This window comes from Bos taurus, chromosome 16 (assembly GCF_002263795.3).
Source record: "Bos taurus isolate L1 Dominette 01449 registration number 42190680 breed Hereford chromosome 16, ARS-UCD2.0, whole genome shotgun sequence".
Taxonomy (NCBI): domain Eukaryota; kingdom Metazoa; phylum Chordata; class Mammalia; order Artiodactyla; family Bovidae; genus Bos; species Bos taurus.
This window is the reverse complement of record NC_037343.1, coordinates 56,427,159-56,442,775: the sequence shown is the minus strand read 5'-3', so window position 1 is coordinate 56,442,775 and position 15,617 is coordinate 56,427,159. Positions and strand designations below refer to the sequence as shown.

Genomic DNA, 15,617 nt, shown 5'->3' with positions numbered 1-15,617 from the left:
CGCTCTGGATGCTGTGTGGAAAAGCGCTCCCCAGAAAAGTATTTTGTCACTGCTCTTTTTAGAGGAGCTTTCATAATTAGAGTAATTTATGTCAGAATTAGACAGTTTAGGGAATGGAAATCTAATTGCAAGAGATAAATATAATAACCGATATGAAAACAGGCTCTCAAAATCTGCTTAGAAATCCAAAGCCAAAATGAAAAAGCATTGCATTTAAAAAAAGGCTACAAGGGGTGGGCTGGAGTGAGGGGTTGGCGGAGGCGGGGCAAGGAAATACTTTCTCAGAATGATTATAATTTAGCTGGAAAACTCGCTGTTTTTAGGATAACCTGCTAAAACTGAACATGCATGAGACTAAAAATAAAAGAAAGCATCTGCATCACATACTTGGCTAAGGTAAAAAGAATGAGGTTTTGCTACCTTCATGAGGCAAAGGCCACGGAGACTGTAGAATTGAGCATGTCCATTGGCTCACATCCAGGCCAGGGCTCCTGTCCACAAAGACCCCATGTTCAGGGCCTGTTAGGCCACCCTGAACTCTCGACCACATGGAGTCAGTATCGGCTTCTTCCAGCACTCCTTTAGGGCTCTGCCATTCACAGGTCTGTTCCAAATCCCTCTGGAATACATTTATGTTGTCAGCCTGTACCACCTCTGGGAGATAATCCATCCCATAAATTCATGACCTGCTGCATAGTGTAGTATTTCTGCCGACTTGTCCTGAACTTGCCTCCCTCGTGGTTCCACAGTGCTGCTGAGTTTCAGGATCTGGTGAACACGTCTGTGCTCATCCGACCCGCACCATTTATAGGCTGACCATTTCCCCCAACAGCCTGCATCTTGTCAATCACATTTCTGACTTCCAATGGGTGCCTTAGGGAATCCAGGCTGCTGATCCGGTACTTTCTGTAGCCTGGGTATGCTTTGAGATCCTTGCCCAAGAGTTGCAGGCACAAATATAGCCCAGGTTAAGGTGAGAGTAAGATAATGTCCTCAGTTTAATATTTTCCTTCCCTGAAAAATGGACTTCCCTTGTGGCTCAGTTGGTAAAGACTCTGCCTACAGTGTGGGAGACCTGGGTTTGTATCCCTGTGTGGGGAAGATCTCCTGAAGAAGGGAAAGGCTACCCACTCCAGTTTTCTGGCCTGGAGAATTCCATGGACTAGTCCATGGTGTCGCGGTCGGACATGACTAAGCAATTTCACTTTCACTTTCTTTCACTTTCCCTGAAGAACAGGCCCATTTGGGGGCAGCACTGTCCTGGGTGCAAACACATTATATTTGACATGGCTTCTGGACTCAAGAGAGTTTGCAAACTGAAAGAACAGTGTCTGCAGGCAGCATAAGGTGGGTAGTTTCAGGCCAGTAGTGCAAGTCAACCATCTGATCCAGGGCATCATCAAGAAAGAAAAGCAAGTGTGGCAAACCTGGCCTTCACACAGACTATGGTTCTGTACTAAATACCACCCCCCACCCCCAAAGCCCTCCCACCTTGATTTTCACAACCCTCTGAGAGAGGCAACAATTTCTGTCCCCAACATAATGATATGAAACCAGAGCTTAGCAGGTGCTAGAGTTAGCATGGGGTAGTCACTCAAATCTCCAGTCTGTTCACAAATCAGCTTAGTTTGGCTTCTTTTTTTTTTTTTTAATTAGATGTTAAGGCTATGCCAAAGCCTTTGACTGTGTAGATCACAATAAACGTTGGAAAATTCTGAAAGAGATGGGAATACCAGACTACCTGACCTGCCTCTTGAGAAATCTGTATGCAGGTCAGGAAGCAACAGTTAGAACTGGACATGGAACAACATACTGGTTCCAAATAGGAAAAGGAGTACGTCAAGGCTGTATATTGTCACCCTACTTATTTAATTTATATGCAGAGTACATCATGAGAAACGCTGGGCTGGAAGAAGCACAAGCTGGAATAAAGATTGCCGGGAGAAATATCAATAACCTCAGGTATGCAGATGACACCACCCTTATGGCAGAAAGTGAAGAGGAACTAAAAAGCCTCTTGATGCAAGTGAAAGTAGAGAGTAAAAAAGTTGGCTTAAAGCTCAACATTCAGAAAACTAAGATCATGGCATCTGGTCCCATCACTTTATGGGAAATAGATGGGGAACCAGTGGAAACCAGTGTCAGACTTTATTTTTCTGGGCTCCAAAGTCACTGCAGATGGTGACTGCAGCCATGAAATTAAAAGATGCTTACTCCTTGGAAGGAAAGTTATAACCAATCTAGATAGCATATTCAAAAGCAGAGACATTACTTTGCCAACAAAGGTTCATCTAGTCAAGGCTATGGTTTTTCCAGTAGTCATGTATGGATGTGAGAGTTGGACTGTGAAGAAAGCTGAGCACTGAAGAATTGATGCTTTTGAACTGTGGTGTTGGAGAAGACTCTTGAGCGACCCTTGGACTGCCAGGAGATCCAACCAGTCCATTCTAAAGGAGATCAGTCCTGGGTGTTCTTTGGAAGGAATGATGCTAAAGCTGAAACTCCAATACTTTGGCCACTTCATGCAAAGAGTTGACTCATTGGAAAGGACTCTGATGCTGGGAGGGATTGGGGGCAGGAGGAGAAAGGGACGACAGAGGATGAGATGGCTGGATGGCATCACCGACTCGATGGACGTGAGTTTGAGTGACCTCCGGGAGTTGGTGATGGAGAGGGAGGCCCAGCGTGCTGCAGTTTATGGGGTCTCAAAGAGTTGGACACAACTGAGCGACTGAACTGAACTGAACTGAAGGCTCTGTTCCACTCCATTTGGAGTCAATAAACTGTGGAAAATTCTGAAAGAGATGGGAATACCAGACCACCTGACCTGCCTCTTGAGAAATTTGTATGCAGGTCAGGAAGCAACAGTTAGAACTGGACATGGAACAACAGACTGGTTCCAAATAGGAAAAGGAGTACGTCAAGGCTGTATATTGTCACCCTGCTTATTTAACTTATACGCAGAGTACATCATGAGAAATGCTGGACTGGAAGAAACACAAGCTGGAATCAAGATTGCCGGGAGAAATATCAATAACCTCAGATATGCAGATGACAGCACCCTTATGGCAGAAAGTGAAGAGAAACTAAAAAGCCTCTTGATGAAAGTGAAAGTGGAGAGTGAAAAAGTTGGCTTAAAGCTCAACATTCAGAAAACGAAGATCATGGCATCCGGTCCCCTCACTTCATGGCAAATAGATGGGGAACCAGTGGAAACCAGTGTCAGACTTTATTTTGGGGGGCTCCAAAATCACTGCAGATGGTGACTGCAGCCATGAAATTAAAAGACGCTTACTCCTTGGAAGGAAAGTTATAACCAACCTAAATAGCATTTTCAAAAGCAGAGACATTACTTTGCCAACAAATGTTCATCTAGTCAAGGCTATGGTTTTTCCAGTAGTCATGTATGGATGTGAGAGTTAGACTGTGAAGAAGGCTGAGCGCCAAAGAATTGATGCTTTTGAACTGTGGTGTTGGAGAAGACTCTTGAGAGTCCCTTGGACTGCAAGGAGATCCAACCAGTCCATTCTGAAGGAGATCAGCCCTGGGATTTCTTTGGAAGGAATGATGCTAAAGCTGAAACTCCAGTACTTTGGCCACCTCATGTGAAGAGTTGACTCATTGGAAAAGACTCTGATGCTGGGAGGGATTGGGGGCAGGAGGAGAAGAGGATGCCAGAGGATGAGATGGCTGGATGGCATCACTGACTCGATGGACGTGAGTCTGGGTGAACTCTGGGAGTTGGTGATGGACAGGGAGGCCTGGCATGCTGCAATTCATCGGGTCACAAAGAGTCGGACACGACTGAGCGACTGAACTGAACTGAACTGAACCTCTTGACCACTCTCAAATATCTTTACTAAAAACATGAAAAATAATGAGGATTAAGAAAAATGTAACAGCACCGTGGTGGCTTGTGGCCATCTATGAGGTCTCAGACCTGGGATTTCACTGCTAAGTGAATAAAGCAGTAGGTAGTGCTCTAACCTGCTGTTTTGTAAGGACTGCGTCATCCACCCAGAGTGAGAACATCCTGGTCAGTCGCCCACTCCTTCACTTCTACCATAATTGCATCTTCCTCATAATGCCAGTCCCTCCACAGACTTGGAAGACTTGCAAAATACCGTGAGCAAATCTGCCTTTTTGCCCACTGCTTTCTCTGCCACAGAAGAGACGGCAGAGAAAGCAGTCTCACTTATCGAGACATTACAGAGATACAACTTACGGATTTGTGTAAGTGGCTTCAGTCGTGTCTGACTCTATGCCCACCAGACTCCTCTGTCCATGGGATTCTCCAGGCAAGAACACTGGAGTTGGTTGCCATGCCCTCCTCCAGGGGATCTTCCTGACACAGGGATCGAACCCACGTCTCTTATGTCTCCTGCCCTGGCAGGTGTGTTCTTTTACCACTAGCGCCACCTGAGAAGTGCACCTTATGGTTAGGCCTGGGATTTTCTTTCCACCATTGATAGCCATGACCATAAAGCCCTAGGCTCAAGTCAATTGCCTCACTTTCTCTTCTTTAGTTGCTTTCTGTCCTCTCCTCTAAAAGCAACCCTAAAAATGGTCATGTAGGCCAGAACAAATGTGTAACATTGCTCCAGCTTTCCAGGAAAGCATCTTCTGTACTCCCTCCTCAATAGACTTCATTCCAGGCCTGAATGTGACCCTTGCTCACATGTGGGATTCCTTCACAGAAGGGGCTTTCCTCCTCTACTTGATGATATAGTAGGAAAAGGATAGCTGGAGGGACTGGGAACAGACTCTAATCTGGGTTCCACCACTTATGAGTTATCTGACTGTGCAGAAGTTACTGAGCTACTTTGAACCTCAGATTCTCATCTGTAAAATGGGGATGATACTACATCTCACAACTATGTTGCGAAAGGCTGAGTGATACGCTATGTGCCAAGCTCCTGGCACACTGCCATGTCCTTAGCATGAAAGGAAACCTCCATTCCCAAATCCTCAGGCCAGCACTCAAGGCCTCATTCCACCCCTGCCCCGTCCCCATCCCTTGCTCAGGGCTCTGTTAGACTCTGGCTTTCAGCTCAAGAGTGTCAGAGGAACCAGTTCTATTAATACATAGGTAGACAGCTGTAACTCAGTGAGGTTACAGAGTGTTTCCCATCTTGGTTAGCACATCTGCTAAGAGAAGCTCTTCATCCTGACCCTTCTAAGCAATCTCTCCAGCCCAATCGTCCAATCTCTGCTGGCCCTACCTGACCACCTGTTAGCCCACCTGGAACCCACCTTCCCCCTCTTCTTGTTCAAATCCAGACTGAGTTTTCTCCACCCAAGTTTCTGGCACGGAGGTCTTATCTAATTTCCTTCCACTGGAGGAAAACTTTTCTTTCTCTCTCTTTCCTTAATGATCCTTGGCAGTTCTGATGGGAGTGCTGGGTTTTCTCTTTGGTCTTTCAACTCAGAGCCATTTGGTTTCTCCAGCGCTGACAGAAACAGATCTCTCATTCCTCCGTGGAAACAGCTGGCAGCACTAGTCATTTTTAACACCCACCCGCAGAGGCCAAAGGACACCAGCACTCAAGCACAGGAGGTGGAGGGCGAGACACGGCTCAGCACCTGGCCCCTGGGCAGCTGGCAGAAAGAGTCAAGAGGGCAGCATCTCAGGTCCATGACATGGAAGGACCCTTGGACACTCCAGGGCCAGGCTTCTCACACACACAGCACCTGGAAACACTGAGCTCCCTGCCCTGAGTCATCAGAAACTTTGGGTCTGGAGTCCTTCCCACATGGTGGGCAGCTCTCTCATTTCCTAGCTTCCCAGGGGCTGGACACCTGACCCACTAGATCCAAATAAAGAGTGGATGCAGGGCAATACTAAGGAGGAGAGGGGAAGCAACTCTGAGACCTCTGTGAAGGCATTTCCCCTCCATCTCTGCTTCTGACAGCTCCTGCTGGAACACACACTGTTTCTTACGGCCGTGCAAAGCCTTCTCCAAGGTGTTGCGTGTACCCCACCAAACACAGCGCTGACCAGGGGCCGTGTGGTCACTGGACTCCGTCCAGTGAAGGCACTAGAACCTTCACCCAGTGTGCCCCATGGGCTCCCTCTCCTGCACCTCCCACCCTCTCTCCAAGAAGGCTGCTCCATTAGGAAGGGCTGGGCTGTTTTCACTTAAGCCCACTTTCCCTCCCAAATAGGTCTCAGGTCTCTGGGAACTTTGTTCCGTCCCTGAAAGCCACTGAGGGACTGGTTGGTTCCGCAGGCAGGCAGGGGAGCGGCTGTGTCCCGCAGGAGGCGTGTTCCGGGACGGCCGGGGCACCGACACGTAAGGGCGGGGCGGGGACGGGGGTAGCCGGCGGGAAGCCCTGGCAGGAGGGCACGTCCGGGCCCGTGTGCGCCCAAGTCCAAGGGCACCAGTCCTCCGCGGGCCCGGGCCCGGGGTGGAGGGTGTGGGCCGAGCCCAAGACGCGCGAGGGGTAGCGAGTCTGATTCAGGAAGTCAAGACTCTGACATCAGGGACAGGGCGACGGAGTGGAGTGAAACCTCAAAAATGCGAAGCGTCCGCCCACGGGAGGGCAGGGGACACAGAGGGCGCCTTTCTCGCCACCGGCGGCAGGTACGCGCGGCGCAGGGCGGCCCCCGCTGACCCTCCCCTCCGGGCCAGGACCGCGCGGGACCGGCAGGGGCTTCCGAGGAGACACCCGGGACCTCGGCCGCCTTCGCTGGGGCGGCACCCGGCGGATCCCCGGGCGACCGCGCCTGCAAGAAGCCCTCTGGTGGGACTCAAAGGTGAGTCTCAAGAGTTTGTGTGGTTGTTGTCTCGGTGTGTGTGTGTTTAAATACTTTTTAAGTTGCCTTCCGTTGGCAAGGGGACTTCCTACTCCTTGCCTCTAGAAGGATGTCCAACCCCAGAGATCAGTGACATTTGAAGATCGTTTCCAAACAGCTTCTTGCCCCTCACTTCCAGGGTTCCCCCACGCCCGCTTTGCAAGGATTCTCAGCAGTCTTACATCTGCTTCTGGGCTGAGTCCACATGGGTTCCTAGCCGCGTCTGGGGTGGAGTTCTCAGACTAGTTGACAACAGCTGCCAGCAGAAGCGGCTTGAAAGGGACAGAGGGATATTCAGTTTGCCACAGAAGAAGTCAAGACCTGAGACCCTCCAAAAAGCATCCCTGGCTCACAGGTTTCTAAATTGTTCTAGGCGAAGCCGAATTTTCAAGGGGTCTAAGAAACTGGCCACAAGGAAAATACGGCCTGGAGCCAGGGCTGGAATGGGAGCCTTTCTGCTATTTCCTGAGCCTCAGGGGATTTGCTGTGACCCAGACTGCTACCTAACTTCTCTGCCTCTCTCAAGGGTCCCGGTTCTACTCCCCTCCCCACCCTTGAATGAGGACACAATGAGACCTGGTTCCCTAGTGTTTTGAAGAACTTCACAGGAATACATTATGTAATAGAGTTAAATAAACTATAGACATTAACTTGTGGGAACACCAGTCTTGCCCAACCGAAAGGGAAACTGAAGCAGACAAGCACGGCTTTAATTTCTCAGAGAACACTGGCAGTCCACTTGCTGCAAGAATTCTGTTGAATGAGGAAGGGTGGTACCCTTAAGCGTCTGAGAAGCACTTTTCTCCCAAAGCTGTTGCATTTTATTCACTCAGCTCAAGTGCGTAAGAACCTGAAGGTAATCTGAAGGGACCCTCATTCTGAAGTCCTGCTGGGTAAGGGAAGAGCCTTGATTTATATGGAGCAGGATTTGAAGACAGCACTGATGCTAGGCTGTTCCTAACCTCGGTTCTAATGGTTTCCAAGTTCCACCTACAGAATTCAGCAAAGATGTCACCATCAACCTCCTGGTCTGATGTGTCTACCTGTTGCCCAGTGCTGGGCTGGGGAGGCAGATGTATTGAAAAATCTGATCAAGTCTTTCATTTTATCTGAGATTCTGGCTCCCCATCCCCAGTCCAGATATAATTTTAGGAAAGAAATGCATTGAAAACCAAATGTTTCTCCAGCCTTCAAACTTTGTTAATATTTAACCCATGGAATGGGCTTCCCTGGTGGCTCATGCATGTGTGTGTGTGTGTGTGTGCTAAGTCGCTTCAGTAGTATTTGACTCTTTGCAACCCCATGGACTGTAGCCCACCAGGCTCCTGGAGTGGGTTGCCATTTCCTACTGCAGGGGATCTTCCTGACCCAGGGATTGAACTTGCATCTCTCATGCCTCCTGCATTAGCAGGTGGGTTCTTTACCACTAGCACCACTTGGGAAGCCCCTCCCTGGTGGATCAGTTGTAAAGAATGCACTTGCCAATGCAGGAGACATGGGTTCAATACCTGGGTCAGAAAGATCCCCTGGAGAAGGAAATGGCAACCCACCCCAGTATTCTCACCTGGGAAATCCCATGGACAGAGGAGCCCGGCAGGCTACAGTCCATGGGGTCAAAAAAGAGTTGGACATGACTTAGAGACTAAACAACAATAAACCTGTGGAGTAGAGAAAGGATGTTTTCCACCCTCTCCCCTGAATACTAACCCCAAGAGAATAATGAACATGCAACAAGCTGACTTACTGATTTCATCAAAGAGAGATGTACACCCATCCCATCCATTCATTCAGAGTTACTGTGCTCACTGCATGTAGGCCATATGCCAGGGCCTGGGAGTCCAAAGATAATGGTACAGTTTTTGCATCTGAGGACATGTTGCTGCTGCTGCTAAATCGCTTCAGTCGTGCCCAACTCTGTGCGACCCCATAGACGGCAGCCCACCAGGCTCCCCCGTCCCTGGGATTCTCCAGGCAAGAACACTGGAGTGGGTTGCCATTGCCTTCTCCAATGCAAAGTGAAAGTGAAGTCGCTCAGTCGTGTCCGACTCTTAGCGACCCCATGGACTGCAGCCCACCAGGCTCCTCCGTCCATGGGATTTTCCAGGCAAGAGTACTGGAGTGGGTTGCCATTGCCTTCTCCAATGCAAAGTGAAAGTGAAGTCACTCAGTCGTGTCCGACTCTTAGCGACCCCATGGACTGCAGCCCACCAGGCTCCTCCGTCCATGGGATTTTCCAGGCAAGAGTACTGAAGTGGGTTGCCATTGCCTTCTCCATCTGAGGACATGAAATTTGGTAAATGAGACAGAGAAACAAAATATAGTTACCCCCGGTGGTACAGTGGATAAGAATCCGCCTGACAATGCAGGGAACACGGGTTTGATCTCTGGTCTGGGAAGATTCCATATGCCATGGGGCAGCTAAGCCTATGTGCCACAACCACTGAGCCTGTGCTCTAGGGCGCAAGAGTCCCAACAAGAGAAACCACCACAGCAAGAAGCTGGCACACTGCAACTAGACAGTACCCCCACTTTCTGTCACTAGGAAAGCCCTCACCCAGCAACAGAGAGCCGGGGCAGCCAAAAATAATAAACAATAAAGTTTAAATAAAAAGAATAGTATCCATCATCATAGCCATAGCTATGGGATACTGAAACAATGCAAAGGGGGAGTGAATAACTCCCCCAGGGGTTACCTGCAGAAGTGATGGATGAGCAGGTGTTGAAAATGATTAGGCATTCCCAGGAAAAGGGTATTCCAGACAGAGGAAAGAGTATCTGCAAACTCAGTGGTAGGTTGGGGGAGCTGCAGGTAATGCAGGTTACACTACTATGCAAGGAATGATGAGCTCTTTCCTGTGGCAGTGGGAATTCGTTTTTTAAACAGGGAAAGAGTATGGTCAGATCTGTGTTTGGAGAGAGAACTAATGGCCGGATGGAAGCCAGGTTGGAGAGATAAGGAACAGAAATAAGGAGGACCTCAGCTACGAGAATGGCAGAGGGAACTGAGAAAAGGGGCATGGACTTTTGGTGGTTTAGGAAGTAGAGTCCTAAAATGTTGGTGAGAACCCTGGGTTAACAACACACAGGTGGTGAGGATGCATTTAACCAACAAGCAATCCGCAGGAATCACTCCCCGACATGAGAAGTGAATACTTTAGTTGAATTGTAAGATCTGCAGGAGATCTCCCCAGAACTCATACCCCAAGTCAAGGCATGGCACTTGTGTGGGAGAGTCCTACCTTCATTAAAACAAGAAGGACAACTTTCTCAGATGAATTCTAAACCTCTGTAGAGTGGTCCTTTAGGTCTGGCTGCCAATGCCCAGATCAGGATTTTATGTGAGCTGGTACAGAAGGGAAAAAACACCTTGAACTTGGAACTGAACAGACATGAGTTCAATTCTTGCCTTGACCACTTATTAGCTGCCCTTGCACAAGTCTTTGAATATCTCAGCTTCATTTCCTTTACATTTAAATTGGGGATAATTATGTCTCACCAGGGCAATAGTTAGGATCAGAATCAAATTGAAAAAGAAAGTACATTTAATGTGCTATATAAATTGTTGGTTCTATAAAAATGTAAGGGGCTTTTATTATTATTACTAATCTTTCCCCTTGAAGTCACCAAATCAGATGGGCTGTGTAGGTGTAGGATTTGGGCAGTATCATAGGCCCAATATTTGAAGGCCATAATTATAGAAGTCTCCTTCCATCAGAGCAGTGATGGGTATCTGCTTCTCTTTTTACTCCTTACCTAACGTGATCAAAGATCAAAGAAGTGAATGGTCTCCTAAAGCGAATGCAGGTTGTACATGGACCAAGAGCTCCTAGAAGCTCATAGGGCTAAAGCAGCCAGGATTCCACTTACTAAGGCACAGACCAACCCCATTTGCAGCTGAGGCCACCCAAAAGAGACACTTTTTTTTTCTGTAATCCTCATCAGTGTGCTAGGTGAACCAGCAGTAGCCCTGAATCCGAGCATTTTCAATGGCTTAGATGTCTCTGTGGTTTTCCTGTCTCCCAGCCAGAGAAGCCTGACATATTCCAACCTAGTGAAGCTCAAGTTTTATGCCAACATTAGAACTTTAAAATAAACAGACTTCTTATAGGGGCTGGTTGTTGAATGAAGAAAAGGAAGTAACCATAGACTCAGAGACTTCAAATGAAAAACACTTTAGAGATGAGCCAGCCCCTCCCCCTCACTTCACAGATGAGCAAACTAAGGTTCAAGAGAGGGAAGTGTGTGCTGGGGTCAACAGCTGGCTAATGGGGGAACCAGCATCCAAGTCCTCGAACAGTGAACACTCTCTGGGGTTTCTATCACCTGGGCCTCTGTGCCTCACACATGGGGGCACAGGCAGGCACTCAGGCTGGCAGAGGGGAGAAGTGGAAAGATTGTACTTAAAGGCTGCATCCTCCCCACAGTGGCCCCTGGGAGTAACCCTGGGGATAACCAGGAGCAGCCCCTCCTTTAAGGGGCTTCTCAGGTGGTGCTAGTGGTAAAGAAGCCACCTGCCGATGCAGGTTAGACATAAGAGATTCAAGTTCAATCCCTGGGTCAGGAAGATCCCCTGGAGGAGAGCATGGCACCCCACTCCAGTATTCTTGCCTGGGTCTCACAGAGTTGGACACAACTGAAGCGACCTAGTATACATACACACACACTCCTCCTTTACAGCAGTCTCTCTACCACACCCCAGTCTTCTGTTTCATCAGTGTCAAGCCTCAAACTGTTCTTAAGAATTCCCAGAGATTCCCTCAAGAAGGGATACAGTACTGGGTGCCTTAATGAACTAAAATCTGGTTTGTTTGGGTTTTTTGTTTTTTTCTTAATCTATTTTTTTAAATTAGAGGATAACTGCTTTGCGATGTTGTGTTGGTTTCTGCCATACAACAATGCGAATCAGCCAAAAGTATCTATCCCCTCCTTCTTGAGCCTCTGTCCCACCCACCCCCGTCCCATCCCTCTAGGTCCCAGGTTGAGCTCCCTGTGTTACATAGCAGTTTCCTGTATCTGTTTTACACATGGGAGTGTATATATGTCAGCTTTACTCTCAGTGCATCCCACCTTCTCCTCCCCCACTGTGTCCACAAGTCTCTGTGTCTGCATCTCGATTCCTGCCCTGCAAATAGGTTCATCAGTACCATTTTTCTAGATTCCACATTTATGCCTTAATAGACGATATTTGTTTTTCTCTTTCTGACTTACTTCACTCTGTATAACAGACTCTAAGTTCATCCACCTCAATTCAACTGACTCACATTCACTCCTTTTTATGGCTGCGTAATATTCCATTGTATATATGTACCACAACTTCATTATCCCTTCCTCTGTTGATGCATATCTAGGTTGCTTCCATGTCCTGGCTATTGTATATAGTGCTACAATAAACATTGGGGTACATATGTCTTTTTGAATTATTAAACCTATTTATTAGTGTTTCATGAAACTTGTCATGAAGACTATTTCCAGACCAGACCATTTTTGGGTCATCATTACACGTCAAAATGATAGTCAACTCACTGTTCAGTGGAAAGGCTGTAAGTGAATCACAGGAACTCATGAGACTCATCACAGGCACAGAAGAGACAAAACAGTGGAAGGAAAATCTGCAGCACAGTTTTGGATAGACAGTCCCCAGGGATACCGAGCAGCTCAGGTTTCCGACGTGTCCCCAGCATCAGCCCGAGCCATCTGAGCAGAGCACCACCTGGGGACGTGAGTGGGAGACCAGGCAAGGGTAGCTGAGCTCCCAAACAAACTCCACCCAAACACAGGATTCCTTTCTGAGGGTAACTCCCAAGGGACTGTGGTAGCGTCCGACCCGAATCCCAGCCCTGGGAAGAGGCTTCCTCCCACGCTTGTAAGCAAACTGCTCCATGGAATTTGTTGCTAAGAAATGAAAGGAAACCTAATCACAGCCATGTTTCTTGATCAGAACTGAAGATTTGTAAGTCATTGCAGACTCTCAACTGTCTTTCTCTTTTTAACAAAGAGCAAGCCTTGCTCTCAGACTGTCTATAACTCATTCCTCTTGGGATGTTTTTCAGTAGACTTTTATTCTTCTTAAATACAACCCTGATTTCAAGCTGGATAAGCTTAAGGAAAGCCCATCTACAACTTGGTTTAGTTTTCCAGGCAAGTTAGAAAAGACAATTGGCAGGAGAGAGGGGAAAAATATAATAGCAATAAGGATGTAAAATCGCTCAGTTGTGTCCAGTTCTTTGTGACCCCATGGACTATACAGTTCATGGAATTCTCCAGGCCAGAATACTGGAGTGGGGAGCCTTTCCCTTCTCCAGGGGACCTTCCCAGCCCAGAGATTGAACTCAGGAATCCTGCATTGCAGGCAGATTTTTTACCAGCTGAGCCACCAGGGAAGTCCTCAGCAATAAGGATAGTTGGACATAATAATATTAATACTTTCAGTCTTCTATTGTCAAAAGTTGGGGGTACATAGGTTTAGAGATGGGTGTGGAGGCAAGGGTTTAGAGCAGAGAATTAGGCAGGGGAGACTGGGACATTCAATTAGCTTTAGTGTCATGGGAGCAGAATGGCATGCAGTGCACATGCTGGGTCTTAACCTAAATGAGATGTGACTGTGGCCACCTTAAATAAGAGGAAAGCTGCACACGAGCCAGGAGCCTCTGAGATCCTGGGGCTGTGTCCTTTCAAAATTTCTGATCCTAAGTCCCTCTGCAGATCCACCAAAGGGACAAAGCACCAGCTTTCAAAAGCCCCTCTGCTGTAAAGTCTCCATAGCAGTCCAGGGCTCCAGGGAGCCTCTCAGGCACACTGGCCCAATCCCCCAGGAGCTGGGGTCACAGTGACTTTCCCAGAGATCAGGGACAGGGAGTAAACACATGTCCATCCAACTTTTCTTGCTCTCACAGATCTGCAGTGTGCACACTAGGCTCTCCATGGCTATTGGTTGAATCGTGGTGCTAAGACTTTGAGACATACAAAAGTGACAGCCGCTGCTCCCTCCCCCCACCCCCACCAGGCTGCTCTACCAGCACATCAAGCATATCATGGTTGTTTATGTTCTGCTGGAGAGAAGCAGGGGGGGTGGAAGAGAACACACCACTGTCAGGGCCAGCCCTGCAGATGCACCTCATCTGTCAGGCTCCTTTCTGATTCTTGACTGATGGCTCCCACCTTCACCTCCCTCACTCCACCTTCCAGTCCTGACCTGAAACATCCCCTCCTGCCCAAGGCCCACAGTCTGCCAAGCGGCAGTTGCCAGAGCAGTGACAGCCATGGCCTAGATGAAAACCTCCAGACTCATTACATGAGTGACCCACCCTATCCCATAATGAGACTTCCCAGGGAGAGGGGAACACACAGGCACAGCGTACCACCCAGACATGACCTGCTTGCTCAGAGTGCTCCTGGTTTCCAGAAGAGAAACTCAGAGCCTTCCCTGCAGGATGTTTGGCCTGACGCCTTCTCTGGCTCAAGAGAAAAGCAATGATGTGCCGGGTGCCTTAGGACACTCGCTGCTGTCCAACTACTGTGTTTGTGCAGTTTTGCAGGGAAATATTATTGACCCCTCTGAGGAAAGAGCTGATTTTTACTGTGTCTTCAGTGGATAGATGGCACAGGTTTCCACAGCAGGGTGTGGAAAGAATATCTCATGTTCAGGTAGAAATACTGCATTTCCCCCACCCTCTCTGGGACAAGAGGAAGGGACACAGTCACAGGGCATGTGACACATGGGGAAGAAGGTCTGATGCTCCTGACTGACATTTTCCAGGAATAAGTCTTCAGATGTTTTTAAAAAATAAATTATTCTTTCAAGAAGGAATACTTGAACCACTGAGGTATGTGGTCATTCGGTATTTGGTACTGGAGGGAATGAATACATACACACCAAAAAGATAATCAAATCAACAATGTTATACTTCTTAAACCTTAATAATAGAAACTATACCATTGTTTTCCATTTATCATCTATCAGCTTTCAAGAAATTTTGTATTATCTCCTCCCATTTTTTTATGGAAGTGAAATTCACATTACAGAAAATCATTTTAATGTGAACAATTCAGTGGCGTTTAGTACATTCACAAAAGGGATTGATTGAAAGTTTTAGTTGCTCAGTCATGTCTGACTCTTGTGATTCCATGGACTGTAGCCCAGCAGGCTCGTCTGTCCATGGAATTTTCCTGGCAAGAATACTAGAGTGGGTAGCCATTTCCTTCTCCAGGGGATCTTCCTGACCCAGGGATTGAACCTGGGTCTCTTGCATTGTTGGAGGATTCTTTACCATCTGAGCTACAAGGGAAGCCCATAGTACATTCACAATGTTGTATTAATAGCATCACCACCTCTAGTTCCAAAATATTTTTGTCATTGCAAAATAAACCCCAGACCCATTAAGCAGTTACCCCTTATTGCTCCCTCTTCCCAGCTCCTGGCAATCTGCATTTATGGATTTATCTGTTCTGATAGTTCCTATAAATGTATGCCCTTTTGTGTCTGGCTTCTTTCATTTAGCTTAATGTTTTCAAGGTTCATTCACGTTTTAGCCTTTCCTGGTGCTTCATGCTCTTTGTGGCTGAATAATTATTCATTCTGTGTATTTACTATAATTTGTTTAACTGTTCATCTGTGATAAACGCTTGGGTTGTTTCTACCTTTTGGCTATTGTGAATAGTGCTGTTATGAACATGTAAGTACAAGGATTTGTTTGAGTACCTATTTTCAATTGTTCTGGGTAGATACCTAGGAGTAGAATTTTTAGATCATTGGGTAACTCTATGTGTAACTTTTTGAGGAACCATCAAACTGTTTTCTCTAACATTTTAATCAGCAGATGTA

The 15,617-nt window shown here is 47.4% G+C and overlaps 1 protein-coding gene across 2 annotated transcripts in view; it reads left to right on the top strand.

Moving 5' to 3' along the window:
• Nucleotides 1-6,314: 6,314 nt before the first annotated feature.
• KIAA0040 overlaps nt 6,315-15,617 on the top strand; it is a 39,517-nt gene continuing 30,214 nt past the window's right edge. For both annotated transcript variants that reach the window (XM_005217234.5, XM_059875807.1), the window contains exon 1: nt 6,315-6,757. The gene's annotated coding sequence lies outside the window, so the exon portion shown is untranslated. The remainder of the gene's footprint in view (nt 6,758-15,617) is intronic.